This window comes from Haematobia irritans, chromosome 5 (genome assembly GCF_050003625.1).
Source record: "Haematobia irritans isolate KBUSLIRL chromosome 5, ASM5000362v1, whole genome shotgun sequence".
NCBI lineage: Eukaryota > Metazoa > Arthropoda > Insecta > Diptera > Muscidae > Haematobia > Haematobia irritans.
In genome coordinates this window covers 165244148-165270927 of record NC_134401.1, presented here as the reverse complement: position 1 = coordinate 165270927, position 26780 = coordinate 165244148, and the positions used below count along the sequence as shown (strand labels likewise).

Genomic DNA, 26780 nt, shown 5'->3' with positions numbered 1-26780 from the left:
TGTAGCAAGAAAATCTACATTTCTCAAATGGCTCAACCTCTTCGCTCTATTCCCAAGAAATATTCTATTTATCTCATAATCACCCAGTATCCTTGACCAAGATGCGTCCATCCTATTCCAATTGTGTTTTTTAGTGGAACTGTTTAAGAGTGGGTTCAAAGTGAAAAAGACAACGCTATGCAAATTCTATGAACTGAAATGTCAGCTCAGCAGACCAATCCCCATTCAAGTCTGAGTAGTTTATTCAAATGCCATGGAATCTTGTATTGCGTTACAATTCCAAAGCCACTCACATTTTCTTGGGATCACATGCTTTGTTTCTGTTATCCTCCAAATGCAGCATTCATTGTGGTCATATGCTCCGTATCCCAGCAAACCAATTTGTCATAGCATATAACAAGTATAAACGGCCGTAAGTTCGGCCAGGCCGAATCTTATGTACCCTCCACCATGGATTGCGTAGAAACTTCTACGAAAGACTGTCATCCACAATCGAATTACTTGGGTTGTGGTATCTTAAATCGTTTTCTAAATTGTGAGTTAGTCCATACGTGGTATACATTAGACAAAAAGGTATGCAAGTCTACAAATAATTACGAATCGATATGGACTTTTGCACGGTACGTAGGGAGCCAGAATTGAAATATGGGGGTCGCTTATATGGGGGCTATATACTATTATTGATATGGACTAATTTTTGTGTGATTGGGGATCGATTTATCTGAGGGCTATATATAACTATAGACCGATATGGACCTAGTTAGGCATGGTTGTTAACGGCCATATACTAGCACAATGTACCAAATTTGCTCCTCCAAGGGGCTTCAAAATCAAATCTCGGGATCGGTTTATATGGGGGCTATATATGATTATGGACTGATATGGACCACTTTTGGCATGGTTGTTAAATATCATATACTACCACCACGTACAAAATTTCAACCAGATCGGATGAATTTTGCTTCTCCAAAAGGCACCGGAGGTCAAATCTGGGGATCGGTTTATATGGGGGCTATATATAATTATGGACCGATGTGGATCAATTTTTGCATAGTTGTTAGAGACCATATACTTACACCATGTACCAAATTTCAGCCGGGTCGGATGAAATTTGCTTCTCTTAGAGGCTCCGCAAGCCAAATCTGGGGATCGGTTTATATGGGGGCTATATATAATTATGGACCGATTTCGACCAATTTTTGCATGGCCATTAGAGACCATATACTTACACTATGTACCAAATTTCAGCCGGATCGGATGAAATTTGCTTCTCTTAGAGGCTCCGCAAGCCAAATCGGGGGATCGGTTTATATGGGGGCTATATATGATTATGGACTGATATGGACCACTTTTGGCATGGTTGTTAAATATCATATTCTACCACCACGTACAAAATTTCAACCAGATCGGATGAATTTCGCTTCTCCAAAAGGCACCGGGGGTCAAATCTGGGGATCGGTTTATATGGGTGCTATATATAATTATGGACTAATGGCCATGCAAAAATTGGATATGAACCAATTCCTGCATGGCCATTAGAGACCATATACTTACACCATGTACCAAATTTCAACCGAAACGGATGAAATTTGCTTCTCTTAGAGGCTCCGCAAGCCAAATCGGGGGATCGGTTTATATGGGGGCTATATATAATTATTGACCGATGTGAACCAATTTTTGCATAGTTGTTAGAGACCATATACTAACACCATGTACCAAATTTCAACCGAATCGGATGAAATTTGCTTCTCTTAGAGGCTCCGCAAGCCAAATCGGGGGATCGGTTTATATGGGGGCTATATATAATTATTGATCGATGTGAACCAATTTTTGCATAGTTGTTAGAGACCATATACTAACACCATGTACCAAATTTCAGCCGGATTGGATGAAATTTGCTTCTCTTAGAGGGTCTGCAAGCCAAATTGGGGGGTCCGCTTATATGGGGGTTATACGTAAAAGTGGGCCGATGTGGCCCATTTGCAATACCATCCGACCTACATCAATAACAACTACTTGTGCCAAGTTTCAAGTCGATAGCTTGTTTGGTTCGGAAGTTAGCGTGATTTCAACAGACGGACATGCTCAGATCAACTCAGAATTTCACCCCATCCTAAGGTGGAGGGTATAAAAATCGAACGGGCAAATTGATAATTTCCCCTGGAATTGAAGAAATCAAGTCTTTTAGCCGGCAATAGTATACTGATAAATGTGTCATTGAAATTTAGCCCACAAAACAAATTCCTAAATATAATGAAATGTTTCATTATTGTAACGAATTATGTGCAAAATAAAGAAAGTGTTTCATACTATTAACGAAAATTTATCATATCATGTCATAATTTAATTTAATCTAATATTTGTTTACGGGTAAGTGTAGAAAAATGCTTTATGAACCTGACAGTGTGTCCACCGTGTGCCGAACAACAATTGGATACTGGCTAATAACCCATCCCTCTTCCCTCAGGGTATGATTACCACCTCGGAACCGCTTTTGCATTACATTGAGGTAGACTCCACATGGTCCATGGCCATCTCCTCCGCATTCAAATTCAAGTTTACATTACTCATGTCGTTGTCTCCATATCAATCTGCGGAGAACGTGTTCTATAAATCGCCTTACGGCCTCCCAGTTCCCCTCACTCTGTGCCATCTTCTGGATTATATTTCTCGGAAAGACATGTCCAATTTCATTTTCTAGCGCTGTCCGTCGCACTGCGACCTTTTCTATTTCGTAAATAGAGTTCTCTGAGCTGCATTTCTCCATACGTTGCATATACTTTCAAAAGTATCCTTGACCAGAAAGCATCTGAGTCATGTAATACGTCACTTCCCCATATCTTCTCTCTAGCCATAATAGTATGTCAGTTATAATTCGGTGTGTACATCTCCCCTTTGCCTCGTTCCTCCATCGTTCCATTCATTTATCACTGATCTCTTTTCGGATGTTCGATATCAATTCCGTCGCGCCTTGGTGTTTGGCCTCGAAACTCGTTTGCCGCTTAATCACCTGGAGGTCTATTGGGGTCGTTCCTTCTATTACTAATGCGGCTTCTCCTGATACTGTGTTGTATGATGAAATGATTCTTAAAGCTGCTGTTCTCTGTACTGAAAGTAGCTTGTCTTACATTACTCATGTCGTCGTGTCCATGTCAACTTTTTATCCTGCGCAGAACATATTCTACAAAACACCTTATTGAATATTATTTCCTGGAGAGATACGAGTATGTCCAAATTCAACTTCAAGCGCTGTCCACCGTTCTGCCCACTGGCTACATCTAAAGAATATGCGGTTGGCATCATCCATGACCTCTTCGTCTTTGGTGCAGATACTTTCGAAAGTATCCATGACCAGAGATGTTCAGATGCAGAGTCATCTAATACGTCACTTCCCCATATCTTCTCTCTCGCCATAATTGTATGTCGGTTATAATTCGGTGTGTCCATCTGTCCTTTCCTTTTATCTTCCATTTATCTCTGGTCTCTTGTCGGATGTTCGGTATCAAGTCTGTCGCTCTTTGTTGTTTGGCCTCGTGAACTCTTTTGCCGCTCAATCACCTGGTGGTCTATTGGAATCGTTCTCTCATTTACTAACGCCACTTCCTCTGATACTGTGCGGTATGCTGAAGTGATTCTCAGCTGAAAGCTGTTTTCCACTCTAGTTCGTCTCTGTAGGATTGACGCCCAGGTCATACATCCATAGAGGAACACAGTTAGTTAGTTTTCTTCTGCTTGGAAAAGGGCTTACTATAATTGTTTGCAGCCTTCTCAGTCGCGAAGTTATCATATCACCTTTATCTGTTACGCACTCTATCTGCTTGGAGTACGTTATGCGCCGTCCAGACTATAAGTTTATCCGGACGACAGTGTTCGTGTCAAACATATCCCAAATATTGGCCACACTATAAGTTATGCTCGAAGACATAATCGATATTGCAGCTTGTTTATGGAATCGATAACACATTTATCGATATTTTACTTACGTTCGACAATTCTTAGCGTTCGGCCACACTGTAAGATTATTTACAAACACAGACATTCTGGCCGAAAAACCAATAGTCTGGACGGCGTATTAGCTTTGAGTCCAGTCTGAGTCCCAAATACTTGATTGACTGTTTTGTTGCGAGTAGCATGTCGTCTATGTCTATGGGAGATGCAGTCTCGGTAGTAGTAGCAGTTCATCTCTAATCAGTCTTTGGTATCATGGTTTGGTGAAGTTTGCATTCAGCCTCTTCAGAATTTCTCGCTTTTATCACAGTGGCTATGTCATCAGCGTAGCCAACAAGGAATGCATCGTCTGGCATGGACATCTTCAGTATCATGTTGGATGTTGCCTTCCAGAGATCAGGTTTGAGTATTGAGCTTTGTGCGGCACCTGAGATTGCCGCTATCCTTCTTGGGCCCTGTATATTGTCATATATTACAACTAGACTTGCAATATTGACGTTAGATATTTCGGTATGTGAAATATTGATTCTAGGGTGTATATTACGGCTGTTGAAAGCGTTCTTAATACCTAGATGAAATATTAATATCTTCCTGACCTACATTTTCCCATACGGCGCAGATACTCTCGAAAGTATCCGTGACCAGAGAGCATCTGAGTCATGTAATACGTCACTTCCCCATATCTTCTCTCCCGCCGCAATTGTATGTTGGTTATAATTCGACGCGTCCATCTGTCCTTTGCCTCGTTCCTCCATCGTTCCTCCATTTATCTCTGGTCTCTTGTCGGATGCTCGGTATCAAGTCTGTCACGCCTTGCTGTTTGGCCTCGAAAACCTTTTGCCGCTCAAAAGGAACGATCCTAATAGATTTCCAGGAGGAAATCTATTAGGATCGTTCCTTTTATTACTAACGCGGCTTCCCCTGGTACTGTGCCTCTTCGGTATTTCTCGCTTTTATCACACCGGCTATGCCATCAGGGCAGCCAACAAGGAATGTATCGTCTGGCATGGGATCTTGTCGATCTTCAATATCTTGTCGTATGTTGCGTTGAGCTTTGAGCGGAACCTGATGTTACCACCATTCTTCTTGGGTCATATATCACAACTCGGTTCTTACGATAGTCTTCCAATGTTCTCGTTAGGTATTTCGGTATGTGAAATATCGACTTTAGGGTGTATATTACGTATGTCAACCTTAGGTTGTTCAAAGCGTTCTTAATATCCAGCGTCGTCAGGAAAATTATAACAATAGAGCAGTTACGCTTCGACTGTTGTGTTGTGTCGCCCGGACGTCATCTGAGACTTCCTTAGCCCGTCTTGTCTCGCGGACAGAACTCCTAATGGCCTCGTGAAGTTTTGATTCACCGATGAGCCGTTCGAATAGTTTCTCCGCTTTGTCCAATATGCACGATGGTCTGTACGACGATGGCGACGCTTGGTCATCCTTTCCCTTGATGATAAGAACTAGTCATTGTTCTTTCCAAAAATTAGGGAAGATACCTTCTATTGAACAGCTGTTGTATAAAGCAAGCAAGGGTCTTGGGTCGCTCGGTTGCTATTTTTTTTAATTACGTCTCCGGGTGTGCTGTCAAGATAAGGTACAAAGAAAGGTATGTTTGTGAGCGCTTGTGTAACGTTTTCATCTTCTCTGATCTCAGGTCTTGGGGAGAAAGTTTCTACCATGTTTCGCATTTCATTCTCGTCCATCTTGTCCACCGAACTTATCATGTTTAGTTTTTGCATAACTATTTGGTATCCTAGTCCCAAAGGATTGTTGTTTATGTCTAATCTTATCTCTTCCTATTTAACTCTGTTGCTCTTACTTATACTGTACCGTGATTGTTTCTTTGCTTTCTTGTAAGAATTGTGTTCTGTCTCTGTGTCACTTCTACGTCTTGGCCTGGTGTGTTTCCTTCTGATCTTACGACACAGTTACGTCTGCATTCATCGATGTCGATATTCTGTTTTGGCACGACCTTACCGCAGCAGGTCTTTATTGTTGACATCGTATGATTGGCAACTTGCCTTGCATCTCGTCTGTTCAGATTTTGCTTCGAGTGACTGTCCCGTTCAGAGATGCATCCCTTTCGAGCTTGTTGACGTTCTATCTCCTAGAAGTCTTGCGAGTTTCTCTTCGTCGTGTAGCAATTTCTCCTTGCAGTAGGTTAGGTTAGGTTATGTGGCAGCCCGATGTATTAGGCTCACTTAGACTATTCAGTCCATTGTGATACCACAGTGGTGAACTTCTCTCTTAGCACTGAGTGCTGCCAGTTCCATTTTTATAGCCGAGTCCGAACGGCGTTCCACATTCCAGCGAAACTACTTAGAGAAGCTTTGAAACCCTCAGAAATGTCACCAGCATTAATGAGGTGGGATAATCCACCGCTGAAAAACTTTTTGGTGTTCGGTCGTAGCAGGAATCGAACCCACGACCTTGAGTATGCAAGGCGGGCATGCTAACCATTGCACCACGGTGGCTCCCTCCTTGCAGTAGGAAAGAGTTGTTTTAATGATCACTTCCCGTGTATGTCTCAAGTAGTTTCCATTCTCTTATCTTTTGAATAATGTCTTCAGACACAAAAATAACATTCGGAATGGTGTTCTCACAGCCGGGTCGCCGGAATGTAGCCGTAGTGGCAATGCTCGCAACTGCCATGCCTTTCCGTTCGAGCATATCTAGTAGTCTTGTGTCATTCTGGAACGAACTAGTTCCAATGAACGGTTCACTAAAAGGAATGACTGTCACTAGTTCCATCTCTTTCGTTCTCATCGCTCCTTTTGTCATTTAGTTTTATTTTCAATTTACGCTCCATCGGTCCTCGGATCGCAGTTTGATTTTTTTACTTCTGTTTGAGCTATTTTTTTTTTGGCGCGTATGTATTTAAACCATTGTTGATATGCTGCTATTTAATAGAATCTTTAATTCCATCACAGGCTCTTCACAAACGACAAAAAAATCGTAATTTCTTGCAATGAATAATTTTGCACAGAGTATAGTATTATTCAATCCAAAAATCCATCCAAAGAGTTTGGCTTCCTGAATTTAGTTACTTCCTTAAATTTTCCATTCATTTAATTTTTTTATATTACTATACTTGAAGTAATTTCACTCAATTTTCCATATTTTTGTATCTTTCAATTGACCACGATCTGCGTTACACAAAGTAAACAAACAATGTAATGTCTGTCTTTAGTAGATGACAGTGATGACAAATATACAAATCCGGAACGAAAAGGAACGATGGAACGATTTAAAGGAACTAGTTCCTTTGTACAAAAGGAACGATGAGTTCGAATCACTACGGTGAACAATTTTGCCCAAGACTAATATCTAGAATATTCCTTCCCCTTGGGTATGTAGTATGTCTCTATATCTCTCTTGTGTATGTATCTAGTACTCTCCATTCTTTTATCTTCGGAATAATGCCTTCAGACACAAAAATAATATCCGGAATGGAGCCCTAACAGCCGGGTCTTTGGAATGTAGCTGTAGTGCCAATGTTCGCGACAGTCATGCCTATCCGTCCGATTATATCTAGAGTCTTCTTTTCATTCTCCACATTTTTATTTAATATCCCCAACTCTATTACTGGCAAATTTTGTCACTGGGTTGAGAATGTTTTTCTGTTTTGTTTTTTTGAAATATTTGTTTTCTTTATTTGTGTTAAGGTTAAATAACCAACTAAGCAACCATTCAACCAACATACTTTGTCCCATTCTTCATAAAGCTGGTCCAATCCCTCATTGGACTGGTGGTCGGTGGTAAATAGCATGGATTGGTTAGTGGCCTTTCCAATTGATATTTGTTGATGCTGTTGTAGAATGTGGTTCTAAGTAGCTTTGGTGGATGAAAGTAAATCTAATGAAAATTCCTGGTAAATCAAATAGAAATGGAATGAAGTTGAACATCTAGAATCAGAAATTTAGGTAAAGATTTGCTAGAATTTACTCTCTGGGGTTGGTTAAGTAGCAAAAGTGTAACGCATGGTAGTGTGTGTGTGTGGGGGGGAGATTTTTACCTTCTGGCATCTATCTTTGAATGGTTGGTTAAGAAATTTAGAAAATCACCATCATCATAGTCAACGCAAGAAAGAGAACGAAATAAATATTTACTTAGCAATTATTGTTGCCAATGTTCAGTATTTGGGAATGAGAAGCATCACAACGTCAAATCAATTCAATGAATTAATTTTGTGGTCTTCCATAGAATAACAAGATTTGTTTGTGTTTATTTACTTCCAATTATTTACAGTGGCAATTCTGTGAAATAATGTAATGACAATTCCATGGTAACGATAAGTTGTGGGGGAGTGAAAAAAGGCTGTAGAAGGATAAATACATATCTCAAACGCCTTGGCTTTGTAAGAATTGTAGGACGCAGAAAGTTGTTTTTCTTTCTTTTGTTTGTAATATTCTTTGAATTCCCATTTCTAGACATGATGGGCTACGTGATAGAAACTCTGTAAGATTCGTAAGCAAGATGTCGCCAGACGGGACAAAAATTAAGCCCAATTAAATTGGATTTAATCAAATGTCGATTGCGTTGATTACAGACTTAAAAATATTGCTGCTCTATTCTTGATTAATATTCGTTAGTATATTAACACGATCCTTGATCAATGCTTCTATCAAGATCTGATGATTATGTTAGGTTGTTAAGGACGACAATTCTTGAATTGATTTCATGTCCACATAGACTACTATAGGTCTATTGTAATTTTTGGAGGTAAATTTCTCAACTTACTCTTCGTGAAGTGGTGCCCTTTGAAGTCACTCAAGAACTTCCATTGACCCGTTTCGTTTAATTTGCTTAAAATATCCAACCAGAGGTCCTGATGCGAGTCGAGAGTATGTTCATTAAGCTACACTGCCGCATAGTCCTGAGAGCCTGAAAGGCGAAGGAGCCAAGTATCTTGTTTCTTCTAAAGGATAATACTGGACCCTGCCACAGGAAGTGGTTCAAGTCTTCCGTAACATCCGGAAGAAGTGTGTATGCCAAGTTATAATGCCAATTAAAAGGCCTCTATTCCTGTCTCTTAGGTTAGGTTAAAGTATCAGCCTGATTTGATTCAGGCTATTCAGTCCTGCTAACCATTGCCACCGTGGTGCAATGGTTAGCATGCCCGCCTTGCATACACAAGGTCGTGGGTTCGATTCCTGCTTCGATCGAACACCAAAAAGTTCTTCAGCGGTGGATTATCCCACCTCAGTAATGCTGGTGACATTTCTGAGGGTTTCACTGCAATGTGGAACTCCATTCGGACTCGGCTATAAAAAGGAGATCCCTTGTCATTTAGCTTAACATGGAATCGGGCAGCACTCAGTGATAAGAGAGAAGTTCACCAATGTGGTATCATAATGGACTGAATAGTCTAAGTGAGCCTGATACATCGGGCTGCCACCTAACCTATCACCAACAGATTTTCGCTTCCTATGCTTTTTCATATCAAATTGTTTTGCTCGCAACTTTCGGAAGATTCCGAACATCCCTGCCATAGTTTATCATATTTGACATGAATCCTTTAAAGTTGTGAAGGCAGAGGAGTAAAAACGTCCACAAGGACATTATTGCTTCATCGCCATCAGATTTTCGTAATTCCTATGGATCCTTTTGTTCAATACCAAATTGGTTTGTTGGCAAACTTTTAAAGAAACCCAATATCCCCACCATAGTTCTTCATACTTGCCATGAAACCTTTAAAGATATGAAGACAGCGGAGAAAAAACCTCCACATTATTCGTTCCTCGACTGCGTTCCTTAGCCAGCACATATGCGCCTTCATTACCCATTGCACCACAGTGTCCAGGTACCCACCACAGAGTTACAGTATTCTGTTCAGTGAGAACTCTAATCTCTCTACGACAGCGGCTGTCTACCTTTAACTTTATCTCTGAATTGTTCTAGGCTTTTATAGCTGCTTCATTGTCGATGAAGTAGCTGATATTGCTACTGAATAACGGTCTCATTAACAGATTTTGTCATTGCAGAAATTTCGACCTGAAAGATACTGCAATCGCTATCTAACTTGTACAAGCGCTCTCTTTAGTCAGCACATCTGCTTCTTCATTGTCCATTATTCCACAGTGACCAGGTACTGTTCAGTTAGAACGCTAAGCTCTCTACGACAGCGGCTGTCTACCTTCAACATTATGTCTGCATTGCCCAAGTCCTTAATATATGCTTGACTGTCGAAAAAGAAGCTGATATCGCTTCTGAATAATGTCCTCATTAATAGTTACTCAGCAGCTTTTGTGATTGCAGAAATTTCAGCTTCAAAGATACTGCAATCGCTACCTAACCTATACTCTCGTTCACTTCAAATCCGTTTTATACAGCGGAGGAAAATCTGACGGAGGACACTATCCGTTCCAAGAATACCCACTTTAGCCAGCACATCTGCTTCTTCATTGCACATTATTCCACAGTTAATAGGTACCCAGCACAGAGCTACATTATGTTGTTCAGTGAGAACTCTAAGCTCTCTACGAAAACTGCAGTCTTCTTTCGTCGTTATGTCTTTATAGCTGCTTGATTGTCGATGAAGAAGCTGATATTGCTACTGAATAACGGCCTTATCAACAGATTTTGTCATTGCAGAAATTTCTACCTGAAAGATACTGCAATCGCTACGACTCTTGTATTCCTAAATCACTGCAATAAATGCTGCCACCAGTTCCTTCGTCCACTTCAGATCCATTTTAGACAGCGGAGGAAAGACGTCCACAAGAACATTATTGGTTCCTCGAGCGCCTTCCTTGGCCAGCACATAGGCTTCTTCCTTTCACATTATTCCACAGTGACTAGGTATATTTCAGAGATATGCATTATGCTTCTCAGTGAGAACTCGAAACTATCCACGGCAGTGGTTGACTTTAGCTTAGAACTTATGTCTGCATTGTACAAGACCTTTATAAAGGGTAATACGGTCAAAATTTGGTCAAGGGAAAACGCGTGTAAATCGGTGAAATCGTTTATTTAAAAAATCAAATTAAATTTCTTTTTCAAGTTCAATTAGTATAAAATTCAGGAAAAATATTCAGTTAGGCTTTCGCTTTTCCAAATCCGAATTGCCGGGCCTCACGCTTGACACCTGCCATCAGATTTTGTACAGCCACCTTGTCCACCTTCTTCGCCGCAGAAAGTCAGTTTGCCTTGAACTGCTGCTCGTCCTTAGCAGTTTTTTTGGTCAGCTTTAGGTTCCGCTTGACAATAACCCAGTATTTCTCAATTGGGCGGAGCTCTGGCGTGTTGGGAGGGTTCTTGTCCTTGGGAACCACCTGCACGTTGTTGGCGGCGTACCACCAAATCCGGCCAAAACAGTACGGAACAACCGTGTTTCTTCAGGAAAGGCAGCAGACGTTTATTCACACACTCTTTCACGTAAATATCTTGGTTGACAGTCCCGGAAGCGATTGCAGTATCAGTCGCTCTCGTAGACAGCTTAGAGTTCTCACTGAATAGCATTATGTAACTCTGTGCTGGGTACCTGGTCACTGTAGAATAATGGGCAATGAAGAAGTAGATGTGATGGCTAAGGAAAGCGCTTGTGGAATGAATAATGCCCTTGCGGACGCTTTTCCTCCGGTGTCTAAAATCGACAAAGAAATTGGTAGTGGCAGTTATTGGAGCGTATTAAAATTTTGCTCGCGCATCGCGAAAATCCGAGCTACTCGCACGCAAAGCTGGCAAAATCGCTAAAAGTTGCCAAGTCAACCGGTACAAATGTAATTAAAGTGTTTGGGGAACGTTTGTCGACAGCCAGGAAGTCTGGATCGGGGGGAAATCGAAAACCGGAAGCCGCTGAGACGACAAAGAGAGTTACCGGTAGTTTCAAGCGAAACCCCAACCTCTCTCTCCGAGATGCCGCAAATAAGCTGGGTGTATCGTCTACAACCGTGCATCGAGCCAAAAAACGAGCCGGACTATCGACTTACAAGAAGGTAGTGACTCCAAATCGCGATGATAAACAAAATACGACGGCCAAAGCGCGATCCCGGAGGCTGTACACGACGATGCTGATGAAGTTTGACTGCGTGGTAATGGACGACGAAACCTACGTCAAAGCCGACTACAAGCAGCTTCCGGGACAGGAGTTTTATACGGCAAAAGGAAGGGGAAAGGTAGCAGATATTTTCAAGCACATAAAACTGTCAAAGTCCGCAAAGAAATATCTGGTTTGGCAAGCCATCTGTACCTGTGGCTTGAAAAGTAGCATTTTCATAGCTTCCGGGACTGTCAACCAAGAAATTTACGTGAAAGAGTGTTTGAATAAACGTCTGCTTCCTTTCCTGAAGAAACACGGTTGTTCCGTACTGTTTTGGCCGGATTTGGTATCTTGCCATTACGGTAAAAAGGCCATGTAGTGGTATGCCGCCAACAACGTGCAGGTGGTTCCCAAAGACAAGAACCCTCCCAACACGCCAGAGCTACGCCCAATTGAGAAATACTGGGCTATTGTCAAGCGGAACCTAAAGAAGACCAAAAACTGCTAAGGACGAGCAGCAGTTCAAGGCAAACTGGCTTTCTGCGGCGAAGAAGGTGGACAAGGTGGCTGTACAAAATCTGATGGCAGTGTCAAGCATGAGGCCCGGCAATTCGGATTTGGAAAAGCGAAAGCCTAACTGAATATTTTTCCTGAATTTTATACTAATTGAACTTGTAAAAGAAATTTAATTTGATTTTTTAAATAAACGATTTCACCGATTTACACGCGTTTTCCCTTGACCAAATTTTGACCGTATCACCATTTACGGTGGGTGGGGAAGCAATTCGAAGCCCAATTGATGAATTTTTGCCATCGTTCTCAATGACTTGTGGCACGGTGCGTTGTCTTGGTGCAACAACACTTTTTTCTTCTTCTTATGGAGCCGTTTTGCCGCGATTTCGACCTTTAAACGCTCCAATAACGCCATATAATATTCACTATTGATGGTTTTTCCCTTCTCAAGATAATCGATAAAAATTATTCCATGCGCATCCCGAAAAACAGAGGCCATTATTTTGCCAGCGGACTTTTGAGTCTTTCCACGCTTCGGAGACTGTTCACCGGTCGCTGTCCACTCAGCCGACTGTCGATTGGACTCAGGAGTGTAGTGATGGAGCCATGTTTCATCCATTGCCACATATCGATGGAAAAACTCGGGTGTATTACGAGTTAACAGCTGCAAACACCGCTCAGAATCATCAACACGTTGTTGTTTTTGGTCAAATGTGAGCTCGCGCGGCATCCATTTTGCACAGAGCTTCGCATATCCAAATATTGATGAATGATATGACCAACACGTTCCACCGTGGTGCAATGGTTAGCATGCCCGCCTTGCATACACAAGGTCGTGGGTTCGATTCCTGCTACGACCGAACACCAAAAAGTTTTTCAGCGGTGGATTATCCCACCACAGTAATGCTGGTGACATTTCTGAGCGTTTCAAAGCTTCTCTAAGTGGTTTCACTGCAATATGGAACGCCGTTCGGACTCGGCTATAAAAAGAAGGTCCCTTGTCATTGAGCTTAACATGGAATCGGGCAGCAATCAGTGATAAGAGAGAAGTTCACCACTGTGGTATCACAATGGACTGAATAGTCTAAGTGAGCCTGATACATCGGGCTGCCACATAACCTAACCTAACCTAACACGTTCCTTTGATATCGTTAAGGCCTCTGCTATCTCGATCAACTTCATTTTACGGTCATTCAAAATCATTTTGTGGATTTTTGTGATGTTTTCGTCGGTAACTACCTCTTTCGGGCGTCCACTGCGTTCACCGTCCTCATTTCACCACTGTGGTATCACAATGGACTGAATAGTCTAAGTGAGCCTGATACATCGGGCTGCCACATAACCTAACCTAACCTAACACGTTCCTTTGATATCGTTAAGGCCTCTGCTATCTCGATCAACTTCATTTTACGGTCATTCAAAATCATTTTGTGGATTTTTTTGATGTTTTTGTCGGTAACCACCTCTTTCGGGCGTTCACCGTCCTCCGTGCTCATTTCACCACGCTTGAATTTTGCATACCACTCAATTATTGTTGATTTCCTGGGACAGAGTCCGGAAACTCATTATCAAGCCAAGTTTTTTCTTCCACCGTATTTTTTCCCTTCAGAAAACAGTATTTTATCAAAACACGAAATTCCTTTTTTTCCATTTTTTTCACAATAACAAAAGTTGCTTCACAAAAGACGCTCTATCTCACAAACTAATTGACTTACAGACGTCAAATTTTGACACGAATCATTTGAAGGTTGGCACTATATAAAAATAATATGTATTTAATACTAGCGACGCCATCTATGTGTCAGACCGGGGACTTATCAGCCAGCCTGTTATTCCGGCTTATCGTGATAAATATGCTCAGTCGCCCTATATGGCGACTCTTTATAAAGCTCGACAAGAAGTCTCTTTATAAAGCTCGACAAGAAGTTCAGTATGTAGTGTCTCCTCTGCTGTTTTCTCCATATGCAAATCGTCCATCCCATTCTCTAAAGTGGCAATGGTTGTGGGCACTTGTCATATATGTTAAATAAATGCAGTTCTATTTATCCCATTAACTATCGATATCTAGTTTCGGTGGTCCGTGATTCTCCACAAACTTGACATTCATATGTAGCTACAGGTCTTATAACAGCAGTATAAAGCCAATTCATCATCGTTCCCCGACTAATATTAGAGTCCAAACGAACTCCCAAGTATTTTGCTGATTTCGAGAAACCAAATTTCGTTCCTAGAAATTTAGGGAGCTTTGCATCCAATGATTTTTCTCTTTGAAAGTGAAGAGTACCAGCTCTGTTTATCCAGACCTGATGTTCGGACAATTCATTATCATTTTTATCCCACGACAATTAGCCAGAAAACAGAAAAACCAGTGGTAGTCAAATAGCAAAGACCTTGATGATAATGACCAAGTGGGCAAGTTGATGCCCATTACAATCACATTAGCCACGTACTAAACGATTGATTTTGTGCTCTCAACAAATACTCAAGTAATGACAGAAATCTTTGCTTATTTATTTCACCTTTCGCTCACGTCTACAACTGGATATTGATGGATGGAATGAAATATGAGTATAGTGGGAAATAAGGACAGAGGAGAGGAGAGGAGTTCATGTCAATGTCAATGCGCAGTGTGCTTCTGTTTTTTACTTTCTCACTTTAAGCAAATATCATTCATCCCAGCTCATTCATCTCTAGAGTTTGACTTGAACTTTAGGTCATTCCTCATTCGAATGTCAATTGTCAGAGTAAGAAGCAATTATTGTTTATTTTCCTTTCAAAACCTTACTCTCTAATGAACCCACGATGAATGGCCTTGTGTAAGGAGAAAACAATGAAATGCATCTTAACCATTAAGAACGAAAAACAAAAAAATTGCCTGTGGCTCCACGATAAGTTATAAAGTAGAAATTGAAAACAAAATACAAAAGGCCAATCAATATCTAGGGATAATATTGAGACTAGAGAATTCGGTAGCGAAATTCTTTAGTTATTGCTCGAAACTCTAAGATTTTAAGTAAAATCAAAATGTATTGTGGACGTGTGAAATTACTCTTTTCAAAACAAATGGAAAGTGTGCCAACGGAAGTGGGAAATTCCCCAAGAAATGGGACTACAACAAGGAGGTGTGATATCGCCTTTACTCATAGTAGATGAGATTCTGACTTTTCTGCACAACAAAGGGATACAAATAGTGGCGTATGCGGATGATATTGTTATAATGGTGTCAGCCAAATTTCTGGAAACAATCTCTGATACAATGAGTGAGGCTTTCAGATTTTATGCGGGCAAGGAAGTGCTCTTCACTAGGGGAAGAAACACCATGGGGTAGAATGACCCACAATTTCAATTAACAAAATTGAGTCTGTCACGATCGACTAAGAACTTGGGAGTTCTCGGCTAAGTACAGACTAAACTGACTAGCTAAACTTCAGCTGTTTGGCAATAAGCTGGTTGAGGAACGTTTGGGAATGTAGCCCTACCTCTTTCACCGGCTGTTTACAGCATTTTTAACACTAGTAGCTATCTATGAGAGCCACGTCTGTTTAAAACATTACTAACCATTAGAATCATATACAGAAATTCAACAGAATAAACAGGAGGTGCAATGGTTAGCATACCCGCCTTGCATACACAAGGTCGTGGGTTCGATTCCTGCTTCGACCGAACACCAAAAAGTTTTTCAGCGGTGGATTATCCCACCTCAGTAATGCTGGTGACATTTCTAAGGGTTTCAAAACCTCTCTAAGTGGTTTCACTACCATCCCAGCAAAAAAAGTGTCGCCAAAAAAGTAATGAAAATGATCTTTTTGGATCCGGAAGTGGTGCAAAATTGGCGCAGAAGCGATGAATTTAACATGGGCTTGTCATAGGACGGAAGTCCTCCATTTCAACAGCCGTTGTACTGAATTTGCATCATTTCTTTAGGTGTGATCCGAATTCAATGTTTTGGATGTAAATTAAAAAATTCTGTAATATTTTGTCAAAGAAATAATTTTTATAGTTTTTTATTCTTTTTAATGGATTCTAACGCTTGTCGCAAACGTTTGACCTCAAATATTTTCAAAAATTCACAATTTTTTTAGATTGGATTTAGCATGTTTTTCGACAAAATTTTAATGATTTATACCATTTTATGAATTCTTACTCTGTTTTTAACCTATTTGAAACAAAAAAAAAAATTAAAATTACCCATTAAAAGTATGAAAAACCCAAGTTATAAAAATTGAATCAAAAGAACTTCCTGGGTAGTTAAAATAAAGATCATCATTGGAAGTGCATCTTCTGGAAGTGCTTTTAAAGTTGTGCCTGTGGAAGAACTTCCAAATTTTGTTGCTGGGATGTGAAACGCCGTTCAGACTCGGCTATAAAAAGGAGGTCTCTTGTCATTGAGCTTAACATGGAATCGGGTAGCACTCAGTGATAAGAAAGAAGTTCACCAATGTTGTATCACAATGGACTGAATAGTCTAAGTGAGCCTGATACATCGGACTGCCACCTAACCTAACCTAAGGAAAAACTGCAGAATTCATACTCATGAGATTGCAGAGCAAAATTTTTCTTCTATAGAATATTTTCACAAAATTTTATTTCTATAGAAAATTTTCAAAAAATTTTATTTCTATAGAAAATTTTCTCAACATTTTATTTCAATAGAAAATTTTCACAAAATTTTATTTCTATAGAAAATTTTCACAAAATTTTATTTCTATAGAAAATTTTCACTAAATTTTATTTCTATAGAATTTTTTTTCAACATTTTATTTCAATAGAAATTTTTCTCAATATTTTTCTTCTATAGAAAATTTTCTAAATTTTTATTTCTATTGAAAATTTTGTCAAAAATTAATTTATAGAAAATTTTGTCAATATTTTATTTCTATAGAATATTTTATCAAAATTTTATTTCCATAGAAAGTTTTGTCAAAATGTTATTTTTATAGAAATTGTTCTCAAAATTTGATTTTTATAGAAAATTTTGTCAAAATGTTTAATTCTATAAAAATTTCGTCACAATTGTATTTCTATAGAAAATTTTGTCAAAATTTCAGTTTCATAGAATATTTTATCAAAATTTTATTTCTATAGAAAATTTTCTCAAAATTTTATTTCTATAGAAAATTTTGTCAAAATTTTATTTCTATATAAATTTTGTCAAAATTGTATTTCTTTAGAAACTTTTGTCAAAATTTCGGTTTTATAGAATATTTTCTCAAAATTTTATTTCTACAGAAAATTTTCTCAAAATTTTATTTCTATGGAACATTTTGTCAAAATTTTATTTCTATATAAATTTAGTCAAAATTGTATTTCTTTAGAAAATTTTGTCAAAATTTTAATTCTATAGAACATTTTATCAAAATTTTATTTCTATAGAAAATTTCTCAAAATTTTATTTCTATAGAAAATTTTGTCAAAATTGTATTTCTTTAGAAAATTTTCTCAAAATGTTATTTCTATAGAAAATGTTGTCAACATTTTATGTCTATAGAAAATTTTGTCAACATTTTATGTCTACAGAAAATTTCATCAAAATTTTATTTCTTAGAAAATTTTCTCAAAATTTTATTTCTGTAGACAAATTTCTCAAAATTTTATTTCTATAGAAAATTTCTCAAAATTTTTAATTCTATAGAAATATTGTCTAAACGTTTAATTCTATAGAAATATTGTCTAAACGTTTAATTCTATAGAAAATTTTGTTAAAATGTTTAATTCTATAAAAATTTCGCCAAAATTTTATTTCTATAGACAATTTTGTCAAAATTGTATGTCTATGGAAAATTTCATCAAAATTTGATTTCTTTAGAAAATGTTGTCAAAATTTTATTTCTATAGAAAATTTTGTCTAATTTTGTTATTTCTAAAAACATTAAAGTTTTATTTCTACAAAAATTTTATTTCTATAAATTTTTTTTTCAAATTTTTATTTTTATAGAAAGTTTTCTCAAAATTTTATTTCAATAAAAAATTTTCTCAAAACTTTATTTCTATAGAAAATTTTCTCATAATTTGATTGCTATAAAAATTTTTGTCAAAATTTGATTTCTGTAAAAAACTTTCTCGAAATTTTATTTCTAAAAACATCAAACAAAGTTTTATTTCTACAAAAATTTTATTTCAATAGAAATTTTTGTCAGAATTTTATTTCTATAGAAAGTTTTCTCAAAATTTTATTTCAATAAAAAATTTTCTCAAAATTTTATTTCTATAGAAAATTTTCTCAAAATTTTAATTCTATAGAAAATTTTATCAAAATTTTATTTCAATAGACTTTTTTTTAAACTTCCTGTAGGAAATTTTGTAAAAATTTTTTTCTATAGGAAGTTTTGTCAACATTTTATTTCTATAGAACATTTTCTCAAAAACGTATTTCTATGTTGAAAATTTTGTCAACATTTTATTTCTCTAGAAAGTTTTGTCAAAATTGTATTTCTACAGATTTTTGTTTTTAATATTTATTTCTGTAGAATATTTCGTCAAAATTTTATTGCTTTGAAAAAATTTCTCAAAATTTTATATCTATATAAAGTTTTCTCAAAATTTTATATCTATATAAAGTTTTCTCAAAATTTTATATCTATAAAAAGTTTTCTCAAAATTTTATTTCTATAGAAAATTTTCTTAAAATTTTATTTCAATAGAAAATTTTCTCAAAATTTTATTTCTACAGAAAATTTTCTAAAAAATTATTTTTATAGGAAATTTCCCAATCACTTATTGACTTTTTTACTTTATTTCAATGTAAAATTTTGTCAAAAATTGTATGTCTACAGAAAATTTTGTCAAAATTTTTTTTTCTATAGAAAATTTTGTCGAATTTTTCTAAAAACAATTATTTCTGTAGAAAAATTTCCCATCATTTTATTTCAACAGAAATTTTTTTAAAACTTTATTTCTGTAGAAAATTTTGTTAAAATTTTATTTCTATAGAATGTTTTCTCAAAATTTTATTTCTACAGATTTTTTTTAATTTTATTTCTGTAGAATATTTTGTCAAAATTTTAGTTCTATTTACAATTTTATTACTTTGCAAAATTTTATTTATGCAGAAAATTTTCGCAAAATTTTATTTCTATAGAAAATTTTCTTAAAATTTTATTTCTATAGAAAATATTCTTAAAATTTTATTTCTATAGAAATTTTTCTTAAAATTTTTATTTCCATAGAAAAGTTTCTTTAAATTTTATTTCAATGGAAAATGTTCTTAAAATTTTATTTATATATAAACTTTTTCCAAAATGTTATTTCTACAGTTTTTTTTTTTAACTTTACTTCTGTAGAAAATTTTGTCGCAAGTTTATAATGTTATTATAGAAAATTTTCCCAACATTTTATTTCTATAGAATTTTTTAACTTAATTTCTGTAGAAAATTTTTTCAAAACTTTATTTCTATAGAAAATTTTCTCAAAACTTTATTTCTATAGAAAATTTTCTCAAAATTTTATTTCTATAGAATTTTTTCTCAAAATTGTATGTCTATAGAAAATTTGTAAATTTCCTTTTGGAAATATTTTGCAAAATCTACCAAAACATCAAGAATGCTACCAATCTACCAAACATCAAAGAAACCTATCATTTTTGGTAGAATTCTACCAATTGTCGCAACCGTGGTCTCAATTCGATGGTCTTTTGCGTCTAGGACAGTTTTTAGCGTAAAGTTGGCACTCAAAAATACCAAAGAGCCGATGATCTTACCGGTAATGTGTCAAAATACTGCAAAGCTACTTTCGTGCACTTTTATTGGCCATTTTTAGGTCATAATTTATGCCAAAGGTAGTCAATTCGAACATATCTAAACTGATTTTAAAATTTTATGTTATTTCCGACATGTTTTGCTTTTGAACAAAAAAGTTAAAAAAAAAATGAATGTTTTGTCAAAATTTTATTTCTACAGAATTTTTTAAATTTTAGTTCTGTAGAATATTTTGTCAAAATTTTAGTTCTATTTACAATTTTATTACTTTGCAAAATTTTATTTATACAGAAAATGTTCTCAAAATTTTATTTCTATAGAAAACTGTCTTAAAATTTTATTTCTATAGAAAATGTTCTTAAAATTTTATTTCTATAGAAAAGTTTCTTCAAATTTTATTTCAATGGAAAATGTTCTCGAAATTTTATTTCTACAGAATTTTTGTGCAATGCTAGTGTGTTATCATCTTGGAAGGTCGCACTATTTTTTGTCAAGTTGTCTTTTTTATAATCCAAGCCCAATAATGGAGCACAGTACAAGTCTTAGATTCTTTTATTTCTCTCTTTGTTAAGATGTGGATCACACCTTGTGAAATCTACAAAAAAGTGACCCTTGCCGTTTTTGCCCACGGGACAGTCTTTAGTCCAGATACGGCTCACTATTTAGCTGCTGTATACTTTATGCGCGTACCACTGCATCTTTTTTTCGGTCACTCTTACGAAGCGAGATTCCTTGGCTTGTAAAATAATTGACGATAACATGCTTTTATTTATTTGTCTGTTGTTAACCTCATACTAAAATTATCTTATGTGTATTGCAAAAAATATATATTTTTTATTTTTTGTTTTTATATATTTGTGAAAAAAAAAAATGTTCCCCAGACCAATGAACTACATCTGGCTAATATGGTAATGATTTGGCGCCAATACATTTTTTGTCTTATTTCTTAGTTCATTTTTGGAAGAAAGTATTTCGTAAATGGTAGTTAAAAATTAAAAAATGTCCCTATTTTAACAAGGCATTATGGAAATCTCAAAAAAAATAGAATACAATTTAATTTAATTTTGGCATGAGACTTTTTTCCATGAAACCTTTAACTATTTTTTTTTCTTGAGTAGAGCTCTGGCTGTTACTTTCAAAGTATGTATACGTTTATTTGTATTGGAAATTCATATTGGTTTATTTGAAAAATTCATATTTATGTGGCAAAAACAAATGGAAATCTTGCATTTTCAATAAGTAATGCGATTTTTGATATACTTTACATTTTATATGAAAAAAAAAACAAACCAATTGATGAAATTCCAATTAATCCATATCATTTTCCGAAAACCCAAACTCTTAATGAATAACGACCCAAACGAACCCATCAAAACAGAATAAATTAAAAAGTTTCAAAGGAAAAATTATTGAAAGGTTTAACTGATGTGCATTGTCATCGGTTATTTAATCTCTTCCAAAAATGCTTTCGCATATATTGGGAGAAAGACAGGAATACATTTTTCCAAGTATTTTTTTATGTAGCTGCCCTGCGCTTGTATTTTTTTTTTATATAAAAGACTATCCCTTTTTAAATGCCATAAACATATGTGTTTTGTGTTTTAGTGTGTGTATGTGGAAATTAAATATTTAAACTCATCATATAAATTGAAGGATATTTGTACAAAAAAAAATTATCCATTTATATTAAGCCATTACACAAAGGATAAATATTTAAAGTGAATAAATATTTGTGAGTGAGAAGGAGGTATAAGCGTGGTTGTGTGTGTGTATGTGGAGGTTTCGACCACTGTTGTGTTGAATTTATGTTGAAAATCACTTGAAAGGGATGAGAGAGCTTTTCTTCACGCAATGAAATTGTTTTTAATCTACAGTTGCCTTGTAACCACAAAAATACACAAAATATAAAATTAATCTTTTCCATGATTTTTCTTTTATTTAAACTTACCGCATTTAAATATTTATTTTTTGATATTATCTGAAAAAAAAAGAAAGATAAAATAAACGTTTGAATATCATTTTATGTTACTTCATATGGAGGAAAAGTCCAAAGAGAAATTCATAGTAAAATAAAAAAAAATTAAAAAATATAGGCATAAAATATGTCATTAGTAGGTATACACTTCTCGGTAATGTTTTGCAATATTTATGTATGTACCTAATGCTAAATGCCCATTAAAATTGCCGTGACAAAATAAGCTCCTAAATACATAGCCAGTATATTTAAAAGTAACCAATGGTATTTCTTGGTGAATTTCAACACTAATGGACCACTAGTGCGTATGATGAACATTTCACATAATGTGGATAATCATACGCCACTATGGTCCTATATAAGTACCCAGCGAAAGTATTGCAATTGGTTCCTCAAACATTTCTGTTTAACGCATCACGGGCAGTGAACGAAGCCGACGAGTTGCGCCTTGAAGCCACCCCATTTTTCAAAATGGGGTGGCTTCATTCTTTGATCACGGGATCCTCCAATATAGATGCATAATTTTTACAAAATTTTCTATGGAAATAAAATTTTGACAAAATTTTCTATAGAGATAAAATTTTAACACAATTTTCTATAGAAATAAAATGTTGACAAAATTTTTAATAGAAATAAAATTTAGACAAAATTTTTAATAGAAATAAAATTTTGACAAAATTTTCTTTAGAAATAAAATTTTGACAAAATTTTCTATATAAATAATTTTGACAAAATTTTCCATAGAAATAAAATTTTGTAAAAATTTTCCATAGAAATAAAATTTTGACAAAATTTTTCTATTGAAATAAAATTTTGCAAAAATTTTCTATAGAAATAAAATTTTGGAAAAATTTTCTATAGAAATGAAATTTTGCAAAAATTTTGTATACAAATAAAATTTTGACAAAAATTTTCTATAGAAATATAATGTTGACATATTTTCTAGAGAATTACAATTTTGACAAAATTTTCTATAGAAATAAAATTTTGCAAAATATTTCTATAGAAATAAAATTTTGCAAAAATTTTCTATATAAATAAAATTTTGACAAAAAGTTTCTATAGAAATATAATGTTGACAAATTTACTACAGAAATAAAATTTTGACAAAAATTTTCTATAGAGATAAAATTTGGACAAAAATTTTCTATAGAAATATAATGTTGACAAATTTTGTAGAGAAATAAAATTTTGACAAAATTTTCTAGAGAAATACAATTTTGAGAAAATTTTCTATAGAAATAAATTTTTTTCAAGAAATAAAATTGTGACAAAAATTTTCTATAGAAATAAAACTTTGACAAAATTTTCTATAGAAATATAATTGTCTAGAGAAATAACATTTTGATCAATTTTGACAAAATTTTCTATTTTGACAAAATGTTCTATATAAATAAAATTTTGACAAAATTTTCCATAGAAATAAAATTTTGACAAAATTTTCCATAGAAATAAAATTTTGCAAAAAATTTCTATAGAAATAAAATTTTGCAAAAATTTTCTGTAGAAATAAAATTTTGCAAAAATTTTCTATAGAAATAAAATTTTGACAAAAAGTTTCTATAGAAATTAAATTTTTCAAAAAATTTCTATAGAAATATAATGTTGACAGATTTTCTACAGAAATAAAATTTTGACAAAAATCTTCTATAGAAATATAATGTTGACAAATTTTCTAGAGAAATAAAATTTTGACAAAATTTTCTATAGAAATAAAATTTTATCTAATTATACAATTATTTTGCGAGCTTTATGGACAGATATAGATTAAGGAACATGGTCAAGAGAGCCATTGAAAAGAAAACGCCAGATACCAATCTATACACGCCTGGACTGTACATCTTTCGGTTCGGGCGAATGAACCTTTCCACAGCCTTTAGTATAGATCTGGCTGGGAGAGATAACTCAATTTTGGGCCCTTTATGCTAACTCCTTATGAAGAAAACATTTGGGAAATTTCCTCTTACAAATTGAATCATCTTTTCTCCCACTGTACATCATCTTTTCATATAACCTACAAGTCCCTTAATCTTATTCGCCCGAACCGAAACATGTACAGTCCAGGCGTGTATAGATTGGTATCTGGCGTTTTCTTTTCAATGGCTCTATTGACCATGTTCCTTAATCTATATCTGTCCATAAAGCTCAAAAAATAATTGTATAATTAGATATAATGCATTTGGACGTCAATTGCCTGTTTTGGTATCAGGCTAACATGAAATATAAGAAATAAAATTTTGACAAAATTTTCTATAGAAATAAATTTTTTTCAAGAAATAAAAATGTGACAAAAATTTTCTATAGAAATAAAATTTTGACAAAATTTTCTATAGAAATATAATTGCCTAGAAAAATAACATTTTGATCAACTTTTCCAAAGGAATAAAATTTTGCAAAAAAAAATTTTTTAAGAGAAAAATTTTTCAAAAATTTTCTGTAGAAATATAGTCTTGCAAAAATTTTATGTAGAAATAAAATTTTGCAAAGTTGTTTATAGAAATAAAATTTTGCAAAATTTTCTATAAAAACAAAATTTTGGCAAAATTGTCTATTGAAATAAAATTTTGCAAAATTTTTTTATTGACATCCGAACTTTTGACCTTATTTAGCAATTGTTAGTTGAAATGTTAATTTGGATAATTAATATTTGTATCAAAAATGAAAAATATTTCCATAATTTTTTTAACTGACTTTACATTTTTAAATTGGTTAACTCGTTTATTATATTAGTTAATTTTAGTCTACTGCGTGATCTACTTCAATCAATATTTTGATGGGACATTTCGGAAATTTTTATACCCTCCACCACAGGATGGGGGTATATTAACTTTGTCATTCCGTTTGTAACACATCGAAATATTGCTCTAACACCCCATAAAGTATATATATATATATATATATATATATATATATATATATATATATATATATATATATATATATATATATATATATATATATATATATATATATATATATATATATATATATATATATATATATATATATATATATATATATATATATATATATATATATATATATATATATATATATATATATATATATATATATATATATATATATATATATATATATATATATATATATATATATATATATATATATATATATATATATATATATATATATATATATATATATATATATATATATATATATATATATATTCTGGGTCGTGGTGAAATACTGGTCGATCTTAGCGTGCCCGTCCGTCCGTCTGTTGAAATCACGCTAACGAAACAAGCTATCGGCTTGAAACTTGGCACAAGTAGTTGTAATTGATGTAGGTCGTACGGTATTGCAAATGGGCCATACCGACCCCCAGATTTGATTTGCGGAGCCTCTTGGAGGAGCAACATTCATCCGATTCGGTAGAAATTTGGTACGTAGAGTTAGAATATGGTCTCTAACAACCATGCAAATATTGGTCCGTATCGGTCCATAATTATATATAGTCCCCATATAAATCGATCCCCAGATTTGACCTCCGGAGCCTCTTGGAGCAGCAAAATTCGTCCGATCCGGTTGAAATTTGGAACGTGGTCTTAGTATATGGCCGCTAATAACCATGCCAAAATTGGTCCATATCGGTCTGTTGTTATATATAGCCGATCCCCAATCACACAAAAATTGGTCCATATCGGTTCATAATCATGGTTGCCATTCGAGCCAAAAATAATCTACCAAAATTTTATGGTTCACTTCTTTTCCTCTGTTGGGTAAGCTACTCTTGTAGTTTAGTCAACGCAATGGTTTTTAAACTGACAATACCAACAATAACAAAACAAAATTTTATTTCTATAGAAAATTTTGTCAAAATTTTATTTCTATAGATAATTTTGTCAAAATTTTATTTCTATAGAATTTTTTTTCAAATTTTTCGATAGAAAATTTTGTTAAAATTTTATTTCTGTAAAAAATTTTGTCAAAATTTTATTTCTACAGAAAATTTTGTCAAAAATTAATTGCTATAGAAAATTTGGTCAAAATTGTATTTCTATTGAAAATTTTGTTAAAATTTTATTTCTATAGAAATTTTTTTTTTTCAAAATTTTATTTCTATAGAAAATTTTGTCAAACTGAATAATATACGTATTTAATCGGCCCTTTTGTTGTTTAATATATACCATGTATGTACTAACTTACAATATAGAAGACGTTGTTAGGAAGTTTTAAGATACCTTGCCATCGGCAAGTTTTACCGCAACCCAAATAATTCGATTGTGGATGACAGTCCCTCCACCATGTACCCATAAGCTTCGGCCTGGCCTAACTTACAGCCGTATATACTTGTTATTATTATTTTTTTGTAGGGTCAATAAACTTTAAGAATCTGTTTCATTCTATATCCCCTTGAATTATGGTTAACTTTTTCCCAACCGTATATCATCGTTAGCCTCAATAATGTGTAATCATTAGAATTGCTTGTGGTGTTTTTTCTTCAGCCTAAAATGACTTGGCTTTTCATGGTTAATAATAAATTGCAAACAATTTGGGTCATTTTTTTGTACATAGCCCACCCATTTTCACACTATGTCCAATCACCATCCTCAACGATAAAGAACCGAAGGCATCCGGGATCATTATCAGCCGTTGCTTCCCAATAAGACAGCGTGAATGCGATGACGATGATTGCCTGGCC

At 34.5% G+C, this 26780-nt stretch overlaps 1 protein-coding gene across 2 annotated transcripts in view; it reads right to left on the bottom strand.

The window, feature by feature from the left end:
- Positions 1-26780, bottom strand: part of Corin (corin serine peptidase) — a 237613-nt gene that overhangs the window by 60301 nt on the left and 150532 nt on the right. For both annotated transcript variants that reach the window (XM_075312800.1, XM_075312801.1), the window contains exon 3: positions 22088-22117. The gene's annotated coding sequence lies outside the window, so the exon portion shown is untranslated. The remainder of the gene's footprint in view (positions 1-22087; positions 22118-26780) is intronic.